Source organism: Macrotis lagotis, chromosome 3, assembly GCF_037893015.1.
Source record: "Macrotis lagotis isolate mMagLag1 chromosome 3, bilby.v1.9.chrom.fasta, whole genome shotgun sequence".
NCBI lineage: Eukaryota > Metazoa > Chordata > Mammalia > Peramelemorphia > Peramelidae > Macrotis > Macrotis lagotis.
Window position 1 is genome coordinate 222861826 of NC_133660.1, and position 22403 is coordinate 222884228.

General features: G+C 38.9%; 1 protein-coding gene across 2 annotated transcripts in view; it reads left to right on the top strand.

Annotated features, from left to right (window-relative positions):
• The window catches only part of NELFA (negative elongation factor complex member A), a 62382-nt gene that overhangs the window by 7357 nt on the left and 32622 nt on the right, over positions 1-22403 (top strand). The window contains exon 1 of one of the 2 annotated variants that reach the window (XM_074229942.1): positions 15329-15404. The exons of the other annotated variant lie outside the window; for it this stretch is intronic. The gene's annotated coding sequence lies outside the window, so the exon portion shown is untranslated. Of the gene's footprint in view, positions 1-15328; positions 15405-22403 lie in introns of those variants that run through there. 2 annotated transcript variants of the gene reach the window in all.

Below are 22403 nucleotides of genomic sequence, written 5' to 3' on the forward strand. Positions count from 1 at the left end.
CCACCTAGCCACCCCTGTTTTGAGAAACTTAAATGCCATTTAGATGTTAGCTATTTTTCTTATTGATCAAAGTTCTTAAGACTTTTACAATTATTTTTCTTCACAATATTGGAGTCACTAAGTTGTTCTTCTGGTTCTGTTCACTTGACATCATTTCATACAAGATCTCCCTGGCATTTCTTCATATTTTGTCTCTTTCTTCTTCATATTTCATGAAGAAATAATATTCCATAGCAATAATAGTTCAGCTATTACCTAATTGATGAGCACTATTTCCAGTTCTTTGCAGCAACAAAAATTGTTGCTATAAATATTTTTGTACATTTAAGTCCTTAGCCTTTTGTCTCTCTGGAGTATTAACCTAGTAGTAGTATCACTGTGTCAGAGGGTACTCACAGTTTAGTGATTTTGGGGAGATCAACTAAATTGTTGCTATAAATATTTTTGAATGTCCTCCTTTTTTTTGTCTCTTTGGAGTATTAACCTAGGAGTGGTATCAATGTTAGAGGATACTCACAGTTTAGTGACTTTTAGGAGATATACCAAATTGCTGTTATATTTTTGTACACGTAAGCCCTTTTTTTTTGTATTTTCAGAGTATTAACCCTAGTAGTGGTATCAAAGTCAGAAGGTGTTCACTGTTTAGGACTTTTGAGGGATGGTACCAAATTGCTTTCCAAAAATCAAACCAATTCTCAACTCCACCAACAATGAATTTGCCTTCCTATATCCTCTCTCTCTCTCTCTCTCTCTCTCTCTCTCTCTCTCTCTCTCTCTCTCTCTCTCTCTCTCTCTTTAATAAGGCAATGGGGTTAAGTGGCTTGCCCAAGGCCACACAGCTAGGTAATCATTAAGTGTCTTAGGTCCAATTTGAACTCAGGTACTCCTGACTTCCAGGCCAGTGCTCTATCCACTGTGCCACCTAGCTGACCCCCTCTATATTCTCTTAAATATAATTTCCCTTTCTTTTGTCATTCTTACCAGTATAATAGGTGTAAAGATGAATCTCATAGTTTTTTTTTCTCTTTAGAGAAATGATTTTGAACACTTTTTCATTTGGTTTCTGGGAGTTCGATGTTCTTCTTTGGAAAGCCATTTATATCCTTTGACCATTTGTCAATTGTAGAATTGTTTTTTTCTTAAATATTTTAATCGATTCCCTATATATCTTGGATTTTTTTAAAATTTTATTTCTTTAAGACAATGGGGTTAAGAGTGACTTGCCCAAGGTCACACAATTGGGCAATTAATTATTAAATGTTTGAGGTCAGATTTGAACTCAGGGCCTCCTGACTCCAGGGCTGGTGCTCTATTCAGTGCTCCACCTAGCTGTCCCTATATCTTAAATATTAAACTTTTAGTTACAAAAACTTCTTCCCTTTTTAATTCTTTATGCATTGGTTTTACTTCTACAGAAACCTTTTAATCTTGCATAATTAAAGCTGTCCATTTTATGTCCTGTAAATTCTCTCTATTATTTTTGCAGTAAGAAATTTTTCCAAATCTACAGTTATAAAAGATATTTTTCCCCTAGTACTCTAGTTTTATTATGATCTTTAATAATTTATCTTATATCCATGTGGAACTTCTGTGGTATATATTGTCAAAGAAGAGACCTTACTTTCCAACTTTCCCTTCAGTTTTTGTCAAATAGTAAGACCCTACCCCAGTTTTTGGAGTTTTGGGCCACTATGTTACAATATCCATTTGCTTTCTGAGTTTTGTGAATCTTATTTGTTCTGCTGATGAACTTGTTTTTTTAATAAGTAATAAACAATTTTGATGATTACTCCTTCATATTTCCTTCCTTCTGACTTTTTTATTTTCTTTGAGATTCTTGGCCATGTGTTTTTCTAAATGAGCTTTGCTTATTTTTCTTTTTATAAAGTAATCCTTTGATAGTTTGATTAATATAGCACAGAATCACCAAGCTTGACTCACCCTGACAGGTTTACTCCCCAGAAGGCAACTGACTCTGACTCCTTAGGGTTCTATCACTAGTTTCTGATACTTTCATAGGTCCACATCCAGCATGCTTCCCTAATATCAATCAACAAACTGACATAAATTAACTGTAATAATGGGAAATTGTCTAGAAGAAGGGTCATCTTTTCTTCATCAGATATCAGAATAAAGTAGACAAGAATAAGAGATAATATCAAAGAGTTCTGAGATTTACAGAAGGGAAGAAGAAAAACCTCAAAGCAAAAGGCCTCAATTTTCTCAGCAAAATATAAGCAAGGTCCTCTGTTGAAAGAATGGAGGTAGAGAAGAGAAAATTTGGAACTCATAGTGGCAAAGAACAAAAAAATGCCCTGCTTTAGCAAGGTGAGATTGAAAAATATAAATGGTAATTGGCAAAGGTTGTAACTTAGGCCAGTTCTATTTGGCAGCACACAAGTAGGAGAACAAGAGACAGATGGCAGGAATAATCTCAGGTTGGGTTTTGGCAAGGAATTATTGTTTATAAAACAAGACAGTAAGGGACTTGAGACTCTGGGATAGTGTAATGTTCAAAAGCTAAATTCATTACTTTCCCCCACCTAAAACTTCTCTTCTTCCAAACTTTCCTAAGTTACCCAAGCTCCCAACTTCAGAGCAGCTCAATTCTTAATTTTTCTTCATCACTCATATCCAGTTGAAGTATTGCCAAGCCTACTTTGACAACACTTTTGTTCCCTTCTCTCTGGAGAACCTGCTGTGGCCCCCATTCTGCCCATTGCTTCCATAATAAAAGTTCCTTGAGTTTTTTTTTAGGTTTTTGAAAGGCAAATGGGGTTAAGTGGCTTGCCCAAGGCCACACAGCTAGGTAATTATTAAGTGTCTGAGACCAGATTTGAACTCAGGTACTCCTGACTCCAGGGCAGGTGCTTTATCCACTGTGCCACCTAGCTGCCCCTGTTCCTTGACTTTTAAAACTCTTTAAACTAAAATTTCTCTGTCAGGTTCTTTTCACATTTTACCTTTATACATACTCCATGTTTTAAGTAAATTGATTTATATTTCTGTTCTCTGAACAGGAATTCCATATCCCTTCCCTATGACTTTGCCTTTCCATCCAGGCTTTCCCCACCATGTCTAGAATGCACTCACTCTTGATCTCTGCCTTTTGGAATTTCTTGCTGCCTTCCTGGTTTGCTTCATGTGCTACCTCCTACAGTTTTTGTTGCGAGAGAATTCAGCAGGTATGGTATCCAAATAACAGTCCTTAGTGAAACAAGGTTGGCAAATGGTCAGTTACTGAAGTTGGAGCTGGATACACATTTTTCTGGAGTGGTCTCAATGAAAGGGAATGCTGTGAATCTGGGCTTGGTTTTCCAATCAAAACTAATCTAGGGCAGCTAGATGATGCAGTGAATAGAGCACTGGCCCTGGAGTCAGACATACCTGAGTTCAAATATGACCTCAGACACTTAGTAGTAATTACCTAGCTGTATGGCCTTGGGTAAGCCACTTAACCCCACTGCCTTGCAAAAAAACCTTAAAAAAACTAATCTAGTCAACATTCCTGAATGCCTACCAAAAGCAATGAATGACAGACTCATGACAATGAGATTTCGACTTCTAGGGAAATGTCATGCCACCATCAGTAACACCTATGCTCCCACCATGATGAACACTGATGAAGTTAAAGAAAAATTTTATGAAGGCCTGGAGACCCTTATCATCATTGTACCAAAAGAGGACAAGCTTACAATTCTGGGCAACTTTAATGATAGAGTAGGCTCTTATTACCAGACATGGCAGAGAGTCCTTGGGAAGAAGGGAGATGGAAACAGCAATGGCAATAGTCAACTTCTACTGAAGACTTGTGCCTCTCATGACCTTCTCATCACAAACACTGTCTTCCATTTACCTAAATGCAATAAAACTTCCCAGATGCACCCTCATAGCAAATATTGGCATCTATTAGATCATGTGATTGTAAGGAGAAGAGACTGACTGGATGAGAGTTACAAAGGCAATGTGGTGCAGAGTGCAGGACTGATCATAGACTTATCTTCTCTAAGCTAAATATTCATATTCAACCAAAGTGGTGGCCCCAAAGCAAAGTGTCTCTCTGAACAGGATCAGTGTTGCCAATTTGGAGGGAAAGATGAGCCAATATACAGATGGCAACAGTGGAGCAGAAAAGAAGTGGGCAGCTTTCAGAGATCTGGTGTACAGCACTGCATTTGATCATCTGGGCCAGAAGACACACAAACACAAAGATTGGTTTGATGAAAATGATGGGGAAATACAGAAGCTGCTAAATGAGAACTCCAAAGGCTTTACCAGCAGGATAGTTCATCCATTTCTAAGAAAGCAGCATTTAATAGCTTCAAAAGTAAAGTCCAAACAAAGCTTAGAGAGATGCAGGATTCTTGGTTCAGTAAGAAGGCAGATGAAATTCAATTTTATGTAGACAGTAACAAACCAAAATGTTTTTATGATTACTGAAGGCTATTTATGGGCCAAAGACATACAGTGCATCTCTACTACTCAGTGCTGATGGATCCACATTAACACTAGGGACATGATCCCAGAGGGATGAGCTGAACACTTTCATAGTGTTCTTTTTTTTGTCTTTTTTTTTTAATTTATTTAAAGCAATGGGGTTAAGTAACTTGCCCAAGATGACACAGCTAGGGAATTAAGTGACTGAGGCCACATTTCAACTCAGGTACTCCTGACTCCAGGGCCAGTGCTCTATCCACTGCACCACCTAAATGCCCTGTGCCTCCTAGCTGCCCCTTTCATAGTGTTCTTAACAGACCATCATCAATCAGTGTAGAAGTCATTGTCCCCTTACCTCAAATTGAAGTCAATTAGTCCCTAGCTGAAGTTCCAACTAATGAAGAGGTTTTGAATGCCATTAGGCTCCTTTCAAATGGCAAAGCACCCGGTGCTGATTCTATTCCAGCTGAGATCTACAAGGTGGAGGTCCATTGCTCATCCAAAAACTGACTGAAATTTTCCAGATTATATGGCATGAAGAGGTTATCCTCTAAGAATTCAAGGATGCCTCCACTGTCCATCTCTATAAAGGTAAAGAGAATAAATAGATTGTCTGTGACAATCACAGGGGTATTTCTCTTTTAATCATTGCTTGTAAGATTCTTGCCAGAGTTCTTCTAATAGGCTGATTCTTCACCTGGAAGTTGGTCACTTTCCTGAGGGATAGTGTGGCTTCAGAAAGGCTAGAGGAACAGTTGATATGGTGTTTGCTACAGGAAAAATGCCAGGAAGAGAACAGAGGTCTGTAGATCTGACCAAAGCCTGACCAAAACTATCAGTTACAAGGGTTTATGGAAAATTATGTCAAAATTTGGTTACCTGTAAAAGTTCATCAGTATTGTATGGTAATTTCGTAGCAGTGTGCATGCCCAGGTTCTGGATAGTGGACATTGCTCTCAAGATTTCCCAATCATCAATGGAGTAAAACAAGAATGTGTCCTTGCTCCCATATTTTTAGCATGATGTTTTCAGTCATATTATCAAACACCTTCAATGAGAATGAACATGACCTCAAAGTCAGCTACCACACTGATGGCAAATTCTTCAACTTGAAAAGGCTACAAGCCATGACCAAAGGAGAGGGAGTGTTGGTGCATGTTGTTCTGTTTGCAGATGGTTGTACATTCAATGCAGCCTCTGAAACTGAGATGCAACAAAATATGGATTGATTCTCTGCTGCATGTGCCAATTTTAGTCTAACAATTATCACCAAGAAAACACAGGTGCTCCATCAGCCAGAACCACACCATCCATATGTGGAACCATTAGTCACAGCAGATGGTGAAATTATGAGTACTGTGGACTTACCTTGGCAGTGTCCTTTCCAGGGAGATACACATTGACAATGAGGTTGACACTCCCATTGCCAGAGCTAGCTCAATATTTGGGAGACTCCAAAAGAAAGTATGGAAGAAAAGAGGTATTAGACTGACTACTAAACTGAAGGTCCACAGAGGCATTGTTATTGCTCTATGCCCATGAAATCTGGACAGTGTACCAGCACCATGTCAAGAAACTGAATTACTTCCATTCAAATTATCTTAGGAAGATTCTGAAGATCACCTAGCAGGAGAAGATGCCAGACACTAAGTTCCTTTCTCGAGCTAAACTGCCTAGCATTCCAGTATTATTACAGAGAGTGCAACTATGATGGGTTGGACATGTTTTTAGAACATCAGATGTATGTTTGCCAAGAAAACTATTTCATGGAGAACTCACAGAACAAGTGCTCATAAGGAGATCAGAAGAAGTGATACTGAGTCACCCTGAAGGTCTCATTGAAGAAATTTAGAAGTGATTGTACAGCATGGGAGACACTGGCATAGGACTGCCCAGCATGGCATGCCCTCATCAGTGAGGGGGCTGCACTCTATGAGGAAGGCAGAATTGAAGCTGTTCAAAGAAAACGTGGTATCTGTAAGTTTAGAGTAAATACTACAGGTGTTTGAATGGACTATTTTTGCCCTACCTATGGTAGAGCATTCCAAGCTCATATTGGTCTGATCAGCACAGTTGACACACTGCAATTTGTCTCAAACTTAGTGATGTCATTTTGTGTTCTTCGATAATGAAGGACAAAAACCACCTCCCACAAGAAGCCTTTGTTGATCCCCTTGGTTATTAATGAATGTCTCTCTCCCTCCTCAGATCATCTCACATATGCTTATTTGCTTACATGTCATGTCTCTTTAGGAGTATGTAAATTCTTTGAAGCCAATCATGGATTTTGTTTTGTTTCTTTTTTTATTCTTTTTTTATTTTGGGGGGGGGCATTTTCAAGACAAATGGGGTTAAGTGGCTTGCCCAAGGCCACACAGCTAGGTAATTAGTAAGTGTCTGAGAACAGATTTGGACTCAGGTCTTCCTGACTCCAGGGCAGTGCTCTATCCACTGCACCACCTAGCTGCCCCAATATGAGTATTTTTCAATTTAGGACATTTTTACATCTCTTCACTGGCCTGGAGAGGTGGGAAAATGTTTCTATATTCTGAAATCTGGTACTGGCCAGGGTATCAGTCTCAGCTTGGTAAATGATACAAGAGAATTGTTGTGTTTCTTAGCTTGTCATTGTATCTCTTCTGCTTAGCAGAATGGTAGGTACTTGATAAATATTTGTTCTATTGTTTCAGGTTGGAAGCTACAGGATGATCCAAAGAAATGAGCTTTTTCTCCCTTTTCATTTTCACATCAATATCCCAGGATCTTGTTTTGCTGCTTCCAGCTGAGAGTTTCTTTTCTGCCTTTTATCCTGGGTACTAAAGTTCATAATTGTTTCTGATGATTTTTCAAAATCTCTCTCCTTTCTCAAACTTCACCTACCCTATTCTTAAAATGGTTACTGCTTTGCTAGGAACTTTAATCTGTATATTTGTAATAATTTGTAATATATATGTAATAATTTGTAGTTTTAACATCCCAAAGAGCATGCAAATTATTTTGCTTTTCAGTGTCCCCCAAATTCCTATGCTTATCTGGTGACCCTAAAAATTCCAGTGGCAATAATACTATGAGAAGAAAGGGAGGAAGACTGAGAGGAGAAAGAAGAGCATAAAGGACTGGAAGAAGGGTTGAAGATAAACTTTCCCCATCTCACAGTTTTGATCAGAATGGGGCATGCTTCAGCAGCTACCTCAAGTATAACCTTCTAAGCTCCAAACTTTTTGAACCTGGAAGATCACAATTCAATTCAATTTGACAAATATTCATTAAGAACTTATTCTGTGTAAATGCCCTATTTTCCCCTCCAGAATGCCCCAGAACTTGCCCAGTGCTGCTGTGAAACCCATTCCTACTTCCAAAGATAACTTTGGATCTAAAAACTTTTCCCAAAGTAGAACAAGCCTCCAAAGTTAGTAAGACCTTTAGGCAGAAATTAGATTTCTCTTCATGGAGAATGTTGTAGGATTATCCCTGTTCAGAAAGATTAGAGGACCTCTGAGGGGCCTTCCTGTTGATTCCTTATTCAGACATCATATGTTGAGTCCCTTTCAGGACTTTCTTATCTTCCCCAGGTGAGAGTTGAAGGGGAGAGAGACAAGGCAAGACAAGGAAGACAAGGATGACAAGTTCTCCCTTTGTACACCAAGGTCTCCAAGGTCTCTGTTTTTTGAACCAAATATAAGTGCTTAAATATCCTTCCCAGTCTCTAATCCACTCCTACTCCCTCGGCACTTAGTAAAATAAGGTTCTGGTGCTCAAGGACACCAGGTGGTGATAGTTTACAGTGCTCCCACACGCAACAGTCCCTAATATATACCCCTTCTTGTCTTTTCTTGAAACAAAATTATTACATAATGAATGCTACGTACATAATGAATGCTACGTAAGTTGTAAACAAAAGTTCAAAAATAGTATAAACAAATGTCAAACAATAATAAAAACCAATATTCCCAAGTTCCTTGAAATACATTTTATCCCCAACTTACAAACAAAGGTTACAAAGTTTTTTCTTTTGCCAACAAAAAACCTTTCAAGGCCATCAAATTCAAACCCCAAACTAAAAGGAGTAATATCTAACATAAGTAACTGTTAGACAATTATATCAATTTAACATCAAAAAGGTTAAATAGTACAAATATCTCTTTCCCAAAAGAAATCAGTAAATCATATGATCCAATATTCTCAAATTCCTAGAAATATAATTTATCCCAATTATATTTTTTTTAACACACAAATTCTCAAAACTTGTTACAAAACTTAGGTAATTAAATTACTCAGTTTCTTTTTTCTTTAAACACAAGGTAGAGGCCTTTTTCCCCACTCCCTCTTTTCAAAAGAGGGCAGGAAATCTACTCCACTTTGGGCTACATTCCTGAGCAACCCAACTCCAATGGACTTCTGGTGGAAATGTGCTAGGGTTGCATCCAAGGGGAGCCATCCCCTTCCACACCTCACTCCCAGCTGCCAACTGCCCCTTGCAGAACAAAGGGTGGAGGGGTTGGGAAGTCCTTAAAGTCTTAATTAACATAAATTAATGAGAAATTAACATAAATTAACATAAATCAACAATTCATCAACATCAGGTTAACAAAAGTTTAACTCACAGCTGAGATTATTTCACAAACTTTGCAATTTACAAACTTTCAAATGGTACAAGCAGATAGGCTCAGATCCCAACTACATTACTTTAAATTAGACCTTTTTAAGCAATTAAATTCAAAACTCAAACTAAAAGGAGTAACATTTAACTTTATCTATTTCAGAGTTTAGACACTAACACAAACACAGACAACAATTCTCTTGTATCATACATTTACCAAGCTGAGACTGACACCCTGGCCAATATCAGATCTCAGAATATAGAAACATTTTCCCACCTCTCCAGGACAGTGAAGAGATGTAAAAATGTCCTATTGAAAAATACAGGGGCATGGGTGTCTGAGGCCGGATTTGGACCTGGGTGCTCCTGACTCAAGGGTCAATGCTCTGTCTGCTCCCCAGCCACTCGGGGTTTGGGTGCTCGTGGCTCCAGGGCCGGTGCTCCATCCATTGCACCACCCGGCCATACTTACAATTATTACTATTTTTTTTAATTTTAATTTTTTTCTCTCCCCTTTACTTTATCACTCAAGCAAGTCTATATTTATGGGGGGAGGGAATATTTCATTTACTCTTAAACAAGAATATTTTATTAATGTAAAAAAACATTATTTGTACAAAATGAGAATAAATATTAAATAAAGTCACCAGAAAAAAAGCAATGATACTGATTAAAAAAATAAAGAAGTTGAACATTACTTGTACAAAAATATTTATAGCAGCCCTATTTGCTGTGGCAAAGAATTGGAAATCAAGTAAATGTCCTTCAATTGAGGAATGGCTTAGCAAACTGTGGTATATGTATGTCATGGAACACTACTGTTCTATTAGAAACCAGGAGGGACGGGATTTCAGGGAAGCCTGGAGGGATTTGCATGAACTGATGTTGAGTGAGATGAGCAGAACCAGAAAAACACTGTATACCCTAACAGCAACATAGGAGTGATTATCAACCCTGAAGGACTTACTCATTCCATCAGTGCAACAATCGGGAGCAATTTTGGGCTGTCTGCAAAGGAGAGTGCCATCTGTATCCAGATAAGGAGTTGTGGAGTTTGAACAAAATTCAAGGACTATTCCCTTTAATTTAGAAAAAAACAGATATCTTATTGTCTGATCTTGTTACCTCTTAGAATTCTTGTCTCTTCTCTAAGGATATGATTTCTCTCTCATCACACCCAATTTGGATCAAGGTACAACATGGAAACAAAATAAAGACTGACAGATTGCTTTCTGGGGGGGGGGAAGTAAGATTGGGGGAAAATTGTAAAACTCAAATAATATCTTTAATAAAAATTAACTAAAAAAATAAAAAAAACACAGGGGCGGAGCCAAGATGGCAACAAAAGAGGATTGTCTCTTAGGCGCTCTCTCATAAAACCTATAAATAAACTAAGGACTCTAAATTTTCAAGAGACAGAATCCAGAGAGGAACCCAGTGAGGCAGTTCTCCTACTCAAGGCAACCTGGAAAAGAGCAGAAAGGCTCTGCTTCCCCGGGGTTGGAGGGGTAGCCCACCAGAGTGAAAGAACCTCAGCCTCCCAGAGGCAGCCCCAGGGCACTGGGAGCCGCGGCTCACAGCAGCAGGAAGTTTCCTGACCTATGCCGGGGCGCACCAGGCACAACATGGGGGAATGGGGACCTCTGCCAGAGTGAGTACGTGAAGCCCAGCCCTCAGAGCACACAGCGAGCAACATGACCAAGGCAGTCCAGATCCAGGAAACAGAAGCAGGCAGAGCTGGTAAGCAGGAGTCCCCTGGGCATGAGCCCATTGAACCTAGGGAGGGGAGTGAAGAGAGAGACTGCCAAGCTCGATCCTCTGCCCCTGGAACAGGATGCTGGGGTTCTGAACACATTCAGATCCTGATCGCAGTCTAGGCCCCCCAAAGAACAGCAGCCCCCCCCCACCTCAGCCCCATGGCAGAGGGGGTACATATGGTCATTCACAGACCAGGAGGGAGGACAGAGCCTCAAAAAGTGTCCCAAAAGCTCAGGAAGCACCCCCAAAACAGGCTCAGGATGGGAAAATGAGTAAACTGAGAAAAAAGAGGAACACCATTGAGAAATATTTTGCATGTGAACCCAAGAAGGATCAAAATACTGAGTGTGAAGATGAGGAAGCACAAGCTCCTGCATCTAAAGACTCCAAGAAAAACAGAAATTGGGCTCAGGCTATGACAGAGCTCAAAAAAGACTTTGAAAATCCAATGAGAGGGTCAGAAGAAAAACTGGGAAAAGAAATGAGAGAGATGCAGGAAAAACATGAAAATGAAGTCAGCAGCTTAGTCAAGGAGATTCAAAAAAATGCTGAAGAAAATAGCATGCTAAAAACCAGCTTAGGTCAAATGGATAAAACAGTTCAAAAAGTTATTGAGAAGAATGCTTTAAAAAGCAGAATTGGCCAGATGGAAAAAGAGATAAGAAAACTCTCTGAGGAGAACAAATCCTTCAGACAAAGAATAGAACTCAGGGAGATCGCTGAATTTATGAGAAATCAGGAGTCAATACTTTAAAACTAAAAGAATGAAAAATTAGAAGAAAACGTGAAACATCTCATTGAAAAAACAACTGATATGGAAAACAGATTTAGGAAAGATAATTTAAAAATTATTGGAATATCTGAAAGTCATGATCAGGAAAAGAGCCTTGACATCATTTTCAAAGAATTACTACAGGAAAATTGCCCTGATATCCTAGAAGCAGAGGGCAAAATAGAAATGGAGAGAATCCACTGATCCCCCTGAGAAAGAGATCCCAAAAAATCAACCCCCAGGAATATTATAGCCAAGTTCCAGAACTCCTAAGTCAAAGAGAAAATATTACAAGAAGCCAGAAGGACACAATTCAAATACCGTGGAGCTGCAGTCAGGATCACACAGGACTTAGCTGCAACTACATTGGAAGCTTGTAGGGCTTAGAATATAATATGCTGGAAGGCAAAAGAGCTTAGAATGAAACCAAGAATCAACTACCCAGCAAAACTGAATGTCCTCTTCCAGGGAAAAAGATGGATTTTCAATGAACCAGGGAAATCAAATGTTCCTGTTGGAATGGCCAGAGCTGAACAGAAGGTTTGATCTTCAGATACAGGATTCAGGGGAAGCATGGAGATTTGAGGAGAAGGGAAAACTATGAGGGACCTAATGATGATGAACTGCTTGTATTCCTGTATAGAAAAATGACACTGATAATACTCATATGAACCTTCTTAATTAACAGAGCAGGTAGAAGGAGATTTTACTGATGAAGCACAAGAGAAAGCTGAATTTGAAGATAAAATATGGTGTAAAAATAGAGTCAATAGAAAAAAGGTAAATGTAATGGGAGAAAGAAAAAGGAGAGGGGGAATAGGCCAAGACATTTTACGTAATAAGATTTCTCTTTATTACAATGAGCTATTGCAATGATATGGAAGGGGGGGAAGGCAAGAGGGAATAGGGGAATCTTCTCTCTCATCAGAGGTGGCTAGGAGAGGAAACTTATATATATATATATATATATATATATATATATATATACACACATATATATATACTCAATGGGGTATAGACATCTGGAGTAAGAAGGAGGGTGGGGACAGGGGGAAGGGGTGGGGATGTGAATGAAGGAGGAGAGGATGGACCATAGGGGGAGAGTGGTCAGATATAACACATTTTCTTTTTTATTTCTTGCAAAGGGCTGGGATTGGATGGCCTGTCCAGGACCATAGGGCTAGGTGGATGCTGGGCCTAAGGGGTGGTATGGGGGCTCAGGGCCTCTTGGCCCCAGGACCAGGGATCTGTCTGCTGCACCACTCAGCTACCCTACAGCAGAGTCAGAGTGAAAGGAGAGAGAAAATAATAGTACATGGTAGTGGAGATATACGAAAGGAGGGAGTTGCGATCAGCAATGGCAATGGTGGAAAAATATGGAAGTAACTTTTGTGATGGATTTATCATAAAGAATGTGATCCACCCACAACAGAGTTGGTGGTGTTGGAGCACAGACTGAAGCACATTTATTATTATTATTATTATTATTATTATTATTATTATTATTATTATTTTGGGGGGTAAAGGGCAAAGGGGGCCAGGTGGCCTGCCTGGGGCCACATAGCAGGGTGATCTTTGGGTGTCTTGAGGCCAGATTTGGACCTGTGTGCTCTTGGCTCAAGGGCCAGTGTTCTGTCCACCACCAAGCCACCCCACTATTATTACTATTTTATTTTATTTGGGGCCTTTTTTTCTTTTTTTTGGTTTTTGCAGGGCAGTGGGGTTGGGGTAGCTTGCATGTCACACATCTGAATGATTGTTGGGTGTATGGGGCTGGATATGGGCTCAGGTGCTCCTGGCTCCAGGGCTGGTGCTCCGTCCACTGCGCCACCTGGCCATACCTACAATTATTACTATTCTTTTTTTTTTAATTTTAATTTTAATTTTTTTCTCTCCCCTTTATCGCTCAAGCAAGTCTATAGTTTTGGGGGGAAGGGGGTGTTTTCACTCTTAAACAAGAATATTTTATTGATGTATCAAAAAAACATTATTTGTACAAAAAGAGAATACATATTAAATTAAAAAAATTAAAAAAGAAAAAAGAAAAATACACATATTGGGGCGGTTAGGTGGTGTAGTGCATAGAGCACCAGTCCTGGAGTCAAGAGTACCTGAGTTCAAATCTAGCCTCAGACACTTAATAATTACCAAGCTGCGTGGCCTTGGGCAAGCCACTTAACCCCATTTGCCTTGCAAAAAAGAAAAAAGAAAATAAAATTACACATATGCATATACCAAACTATTAGCCAAAAGCACAGGCTTCCTTCAAAAGACAAAATCTAAATTTCCCAATCCCACAAAAAAAGTCTTCTTCCCCTTTTTTTCTTAACTAATTAACTATGAAGCTTCCCAATCAATAACTTATTAAAAAACATAGTCATTAAAAGAAAAAAAGAAAAAAAAAAAAGAAAAAGTCATTGCCTATCCCCACCTCTTCCCCAAACCAGGAAGAAGGCATGGAGGTCCCTTTATTCCTAGAATAAGTTTTTGGAGGGGTCTTGTCCTTATAGCAAAACCTGCATTCCATCTGAAACATAAGCTTGAGTTTTAAAGTTCCAAAAAGGACGATTTCCCTTCTCCCTCCCCCCACCCTCTGCAGAGGGTGGTAGCAGCAGAGAATGAGAGAGAGCATTTGCAATCACTTGAGTTGGTTGACAACAGTACAATTTGGAGTTGCTGCATTTTCTGAACAGTAACCATCACAATTGCAAACTGTCCAGTAGCATATGACATTTTTGCTCTCAACAGAGGAAGTGTAGTTAGTGTTCAATTCACAGCCCTCTGCTGTGGGAGCAAAGGCCAAGGTGCACTATAGGCTGGAAAGTGAAACTCGTTGTGGCTTCTGAAGTGAAATTTGTTGTTAGGGTCTGCATCAGGATCTGTGTCAGGGTCTGCATGAGTGCTGAAAAGTCTCTGAAATTTACTGTAGATTTAGGGGTTTAGATTGCACTTAATGTCCATAGCACAACCAGACCAGCAGCTGCAGCCAAAATGCAGCAAGCAGGTTCTCTGCATCCTGTTCATGGTGCTGGTACTTGGTGGCAGACTGCTGCTTCAGAAAGAAACTCTGTCCCCTGTGGCACTGCCCCAGAGACTCTACTTCCCACTGATTCCTCAATGCTGAATACTATTGTCTTCTCACTTTTGCTTTACTTAATGCTAACTTACTTTCACTAGTTCCTTGATACTGAATACTTGTTTGTCTTCTCATTTTCGCTTTAAAATCAGCCACCTAGTAACAAAACTTTCTCTGGAGTCCTCTACTCCAGGATGAGCCTGGATTCTCTTGCTTGTATCTTCTGGTCCTTATCCCGGACTTCACTCAGATAACTCTGCATTCTTGTCCCTGTACGAATGTTATATGTTGAGTTGCTTTCTGGACTCCTTTAACCTTTCCCCAGGTGAGCACTGGAGGGACAGGAGACAAGGAAGACAAGTTCTCCAAGATCCCCAAGTACTCCAAGGTCTCTGTTTATTGAACCAAATACCAGTGCTTAAATATCCTTCCGAGTCCCTTGATCCACTCCCACTCCCATGGCACTTAGTAAAACAAGACTCTGGTGCTCAAGGACATCAGGTGATGATAGTTTACAATGCTCCCACACACAACAGTCCCTAACATCTTCCAATTCCACTGTGATGCTGGGATTCTAAATCTTTGATTCAGATCAGAATCTAAAGCTGGATTCTAAGTCTGGATTCTGTACTTCAGCGAGATTCTCAAACTTGCACCTTCATAGACACATTGCTATGTCATAGGCTTGTTGTCTCCAAAGGCCTGCGTCACAGAGACCAATTCTGTACCATCCAGGATGTACAGGATCATGCTATAAATGGGTGAGCTCCAATCCTAGATTTTCTCTTGTAGTCCTGTCACAGTGCATGAAATTCCATTTTTAGACCTACTCCTTTAAGAAAGAAGGCATTGAAGAATCTTATTCAGACATTGTCATAAAAAAGATAAGATTTCTATCTGGAAATAACTTTAGAGACCATTTGAATCCAAGTCCTTCATTTATATATTAGGAAAAGGAGGCCCAGAGAAGTTAAATTACTTATCTGATTTTTAAAGAGGCAGAGCCAGAATTTTAAAACTAGATTCTGTGAATCAAATCCAGGGACTTTCCACTATATTGTACATTTTTACAATACTTGTGCAAATCACAAAAGATATGAAATCATAGAATTATAGATGAAGAGATAGAAGGGAGGTCCTTCATTTTACAGATGAAGAAACTGAGACCCAGAGAGATTTTCATTTGATTCTCAAATAGAAAGGGCAAATATTAGCATCCACTTATACAGAAGAAGAAACTGAATCTTGGGGAAATAAAAGTTTTATGTGTAGCAAAATATTCATAGTGTTACTTTTTTCTTCTTTTAGGTTTTTGCAAGGCAAATGGGGTTAGGCAGCTTGCCTGAGGCCACACAGGTGATAATCACATAGGTGATAATTAAGTGTCTGAGGCTGGATTTGAACTCAGGTACTCCTGACTCCAGGGCCGGTGATCTATCCACTGCTCCACCTAGCTGTCCCCATAGTATTACTCTTGAGGATGACAAAAAAATAATCCAAAATGGATTCTTATCATCTGATGAATGGCTGAATAGATTAGTGGGATATGAATGTTGGGGAAGATAATTGTGATTAGGAAATAATAACTGTGAAGAATTCAGAAAAGCAGGGGAAGACATGAATTGATAATGGGAATAAAAGTGGAACTAAGAGAACAAATTTTACAATAACCATAATCGTGTAATTAAAAAAAAGCTTCTCCCACAGATCTGTCAAACTCTGGAATTGGAATTAACAGTCTCATTCTAGGAGAACAATTAAAGAAACATTCCTTCTATCAGTGGAGACATAGGGACTCCAATTTAGTGTGTTCTTAGCTTTCTCCCTTCATTCAGATCATAAAGATTTAGAGCCTGTGGAATATTAGGAATCATCTAGCTCAATCCCCTTATTTTAGAGAGGAAAACTTTGAGGTCTAGTAAGCAGATCACATTTCTATGGCACTTCAAGTTCAACCAGAATACTTTCCTTACCATCTTATGAGATGAAGTAAATCTTATAATCCTCTTTTTACAGATAAAAAAAACCTGAGACTTAGAAAAGTGCCCTTCCCAAGATCACAAGGACAGATATGTAATAGAGCTGGAATTCAAATGCAGGTCTTCTGAATAGTTCAGTGCTCCTTCTACACCATGATGCCCAGAGGCTTGGGTGGCGGGGTGGGGGGTGGGTTGGGGGGTGGGAATGGCAACTGAAGCAATAGAAGGTTTGATCATAGGGACCATACCTGATCCCCTTTTCCTTGTTTAGACATCCTCTGCTTAATCCCCTGCTCCTGGCTCTCCACTGACTTCTAGCTGCTAGTTACAGTATCTTCTCACTAGTAGCTCTGGATAATGAATGCTTGGTGTGGTGGCTACCAAGACCATAGACTTCCTGCTGAACAGTGTATTCTTAATTATACATAGCACTTTGCAGTTGCCAGTTACTATTAAATCATTTTTCACATTATCTGTTCTCTTTCTCAAAACAGTATCTATTAAGAGCAGCTGAGCATTTAGCCAAAATAATGACCATAGGGCTATCCCACCTGTACAAAGAGACAGAATCTCATAACAAGATTCACACAAACATGATATTGATCTTAGAAAAAGATAAACTTAACTAAATCATAAAATCTCAGCAATGGAAGGAAACAGTAGAAAGAGTCATTTGAAGTCAGAGGATGCAGATCATAGATCATAGGATTTATGGGAGGCTGGAAGGAACCTTAGAGATTTATAATAAATAAATAACTGCTCCCTAGCTCCTTTATTTCTCTGAAGCCCAGAGAAGTTAAGTGACTTATTTAAGGTCATAGAACTCATTAGGGTTTGAACCCTGTCTTTTGCCTTCAAATTCAGTATTCTTTCCATACATCACTCTTCTTCCTTCATCTGTGAGCAGGAATCTCTTCAGTAGCTTCCTTTACAAATGGTCCACTTGTCCTCATTGAGGGGATTCTCAGTGAATTGAAATCCCTGCTTCCTAAGGTACCTCTACAGCAAATATACTTCTTATTCCTTCCCAGATAGTTCTGATTTCAAGAAAAGAAAGCATTTTATTTTTATTACAAGAACATACCCAAGAAATATACTTTGTCAGATCACATTCCCCAGCTCTGGGTTTGCCAAGTATAGTTATTCTAGTTAGTCTTGTCCATTTTTCCTTAAATAGGACATGAATCTTCTTCCCTGTTGATTCCACATTTAATCTTCATTGCATCCTTGGTGCTCAAGAAAAATATATCTAATCCTTCCTCCACATTACAGTCCTCCTTCATATGTTGGATGATAGCTAGCCTCTGCTCCTTTAGTCCTTTCTTCCCCAGGTTACATATCCTATAGTTCATTCAGCCACTCATCAATCTTCCATTATCAATGGAAGAGTTTATCAACATTATTCCTAAAATGTGACCCTAGAACTGTACATGATAATCCAGCAGGGGCCAGACCTGGACAAAACATAGCACAAGGTGATTATCATCTTCTTTAATGACACTGAGGATTGTATTAACCTCTCTCTCTCTCCCTTAGACTCTTCCCCATTTTATGTTTGTGACTTTGATTATTTTTTTAACCTGAAGTACAAGAATTCACATTATCCCCATTAAATTCCAGTCAGTTAATTATTCTAGCAAGTGTAGAAGTTGTTGTATTTAAATGCTATCATTCATCTTATTAACTGTGCCTCTGAAATGTTCTGAATAGGTTATCTCTAGCTTCATCCAAATCATTAATAAAATAATGTTGACTAGAAAAAGACAAAAACAGATTCCTTGGATCCACCACTTGAGGCTTCCCTCTAGGGAGGTGTCTACTTGCAACATCATTTTAATAATAAACTTTTCATCTTGTCCTTCTGTGCCAGTGTGGCTCCTGACAACTGGTTTGTTAAATTACGAACATTTATACCACAGAAATAAGCAAATGCTACAAATCTGAATTTGATTTATTATTTTATTTATTTTAGGGACAAAAGAAAGTGTTGGAGAAAATGTTAATAATGCAAATTAATTTTTAAAAATATGAAATAGACACATTTTTGAAGAGGTGATTGTTAAACATTTGACAGCACAACTCTGATCTGAGGTCATTTAGATCATTGTTAAGGTACTTTTTAGCTCTATACCATATTATCCAATGTTTTCAAGACCCTTCCAACTCTAACATCCTTCGATACATTATCCTTTTCATATCAATACTTTTTTATTTTAGGTTTTTTGGCAAGGCAAATGGGGTGAAGTGGCTTGACCAAGGCCACACAGCTAGGTAATTATTAAGTGTCTGAGACCGGATTTGAACCCAGGTACTCCTGACTCCAGGGCCCGTGCTTTATCCAGTGCCACCTAGCCACCCCTCCCTACCCCCCATAACTACCCACTTACCTACTCAGGCTGCCTACATAGTAGGCTGGTCATGTCTTTCATGCACAATGAACTATAGAGGAAGTTACCACGACAAGATGTACCTGCTGCCAGAAAAGCAGCTGTTCCCCATCACTTGTGCCAGTCAGGAAATCAGCTCTGTTGGCTGGCTACTCCCTGGGGGGACTAGGAGGTGGTTAGAAAAGGGGAAAGTGAACCCAGCTGGAAGAGCTGAAATGAGATTGCATGTGTCCAGCAAAGCCACCCATATGCTCCTCAGGGGTGTGTGCATGCAGGTCATTGGCAAAATAAATAAATAAATAAAACAGATGGAAGCTAGCATGTAGTATAATCACAAAAAGAAGAACCAAGCTACCCTGGCTTCTAGATTTGCCTTTGTCACTCAATAACCATATGACATTGGGCATGTCACATCCTTTCTCTGGGCTTTAACTACCTAATCTGTAAAATGAGGAAACAGGACTAAGGTACCTTCAAACTCTGACATCTTGTTATTCCTCTGAGCTTGAGAAGGTAAGTTATCCTTTTGCTTCCTTTCTCTCTGTGAGTTAACAAGAGTGAGGCCTATTGCTAGAAAACTTTTTAGTTTATAAAGTAATTTTTCTCAAAACAGCTCTATGGGATATAACTATAATTATTGCCATTTTACAAATGAACAAGCTGAATCCCAGGGTAGAATCACACAGTCAGTGACAGAACTGAAACTGTATCCCTAGTCTCCTGACTCCAAACCCAGAATTCTTTCTAAAACATCTTTGATATCATAGGGTCGAGTTATTCTTTTTAAATTGATTAATATGATATGTATAATGAGTTTAATAGCAATAATTTAGTTTCTTGAGATCCTTTTCACAGGCAGTCTCTGACCCTGGAAAAACAGGGAGAACAAAATAGTAATTTATTTTAAACAGGGCAGATCTTTCCTTGAACTGTGCTTACCTGTGATAAGTGAAGTATTATAAACTGTATAGTATCATAATAATGTATCCCCAAAAGTCTATAATCAGCTTAGCCATTCCCACAGGATTGCTACTTAGATGGTCACAAATTGTAATATAATTGTTGTATTGTCCGGCATGATGGGTTTGTCCCAGAAAGATCACTCAAGCCCCAAATCTGATTGTTCTGTGATCCACCTTCCCACTTATGATCATATATAAAAACATCTGGCTCCACAATAGCAAGGGGGGAACTCCAGTAATCCCACAATTTGCAAATCAGTTCCTTACAATGGAAAGTAATTAAAAGTAATTAATAAACTGCTATCTGGTTACAGTTCTCTGTCTCTGGCATGCTTTGTCTGCCCAGGTTAGAGACTTAGTGCCAGTAATCTGGTATCCCCAGATATGATTCTTTGTACTTAATTCCCATTTAGCTTGAACTACCAACTGATTAGTTCTGATGACTGTCATACGTCATCTTTCTTAAATCAAGAGACTTGGGAGAGAGTCCTAGTTTCATTGGTGAAGGGAAGTCCCAGATAAGGAGCACCCTCTCAGGGCAGCTAGGTGATGCAGTGGATAGAGCACTGGCCCTGGAGTCAGGAGGATCTGAGTTCACATTCAGATTCAGACACTTAATAATTACCTAGCCGTGTGCCCTTAGGCAAGTCACTTAACCCCATTGCCTTGCAAAAAAAAAAAAGGAAAATCCCTCTCTCCATAAAGGTTATTTTCTTAGAAGTAGTCAGGCATCTTAGGCCATCCCACTTCTTTTGATAGAGGACACTAAATTGAGCTAAAGGCTCCTCATTCTCACCTTGCTGAGCTTCACCCTTGCAGCTCCTGGAAAAAGAAAAAAAGAGGAGAGAATGTTAAGAAAAAATTGGCAAGTTTTATTTTTCTTTGGAATATTAACCAACTTGAGTCATTTGGAGTTACCTGAACCCTCCTTGGAATTTGATGCCACAGCACAAGTTCCCAACACTTAATGTAGCCCCTATCTATTTCTGGGGCTAAGCTCCACTATGCATGGTCCCTTTCCTGTCTCAGCCAGGACAACCATCTTCCCATTAGCAGTGATTTAATAGAACAGCTGCATCAAGTTCTCAAATGATCCAAATCCCTAGCGTCTCTAGGAATGTTCACTCCAGGGAGGCCCCTGGGGAACATGACTGGCTCCCTGCCTTTCACGGCTATTCCCATAGACTTGGGGGAGGTTTCTGATATTCTAATTATGGGAAGGTAAGAACCTTTTCCTCATCTTCTTCAACCCAACCAACTAACCGTTAAATCTCCTACATTGCATAGACCAGTATGCTCTGTTCTGGGGGTGGGGGAGGTTATAAATTTAGATAAAATGTGATGTCGATTATCTAAGGGCTCAAAATTGAATAGGCAGGTGATTGTGACACAATTCTACACCCTCTAGCAATCTCACTGATAATTGGGTTCTATGAAAGGGTAATTTAGATAATAAGTAAATCTCAATTAACTCAAGCCCCCATCTTAGATATTATGGAAATTTCTACAATGAAAGGGTAGTTTGGATAATAAGCATACCTTAATTAGTTAAAACCCCCATCTTGTAGAAACTTCTAGATCATGAGAGTCCAACCTTTTAGCTCTTCTGGGCCATATTGCCCAACAAAAACTTGTCAAGGGCAATATCTATTTGACTGCAATGTAACCAAAATTACCAATGAATATAATAATAAAATAGAATAAAAGAGTGAAAAGAATAAAAATAATGAAATGCTGTTAAAACAAAAAATAAGAATGTGTCATTTTTAATGTGACTATTGAGCCTGCTTTTCCCATAACCAGAGCATCTATATCTAGTCTGATAGAGGTTGTGGTGCAAAGAATATTTCAATTTTTCAATATAACTGTCTGAAATTATTCTATTTTTACTTTTTATTCATACAGGAAAAAATTTGCTTGCAAATATACATATTCCCCTAAAAGGACATTGTGAACAAGGCATTTTCATGAAATGACAGGTATTTTTCTTTAGGCGGATACAGCTTATAAAAGTCCAATAAAGAGACTTGCATATCTGATTATAATTCTATATGTTGCAAGTTTGCAGGCAAAGGGTTGATGTCACCTGAAAATGGAGTAGCAAATATAATGAAACGCAGTTGGGAGTTTTCTCTCAAATATTGAAATCTATTTTCAAAGTCCCATGACAGTGCTACTTATAGTAAAGTTGCTGTTGCGATTGTGACTCATACAATCTTTTAAAATAAAGATCCTAATTCTATATGCATTATCTTTTGTAAAAACACAAAAAAATGTGGTCTATAAGGCAAAATTCTTGAAATCTTATTCTGAAATTTTTGAAGAGCTAAAAAGATGGATTTTTTTTTTGTCCTAAATATTTCAATTGATCCTGTATTTCAAACAAAGGCTGCTGCTTTTCTACAAGAGTTATAAAAATAACTTCAGAGTTT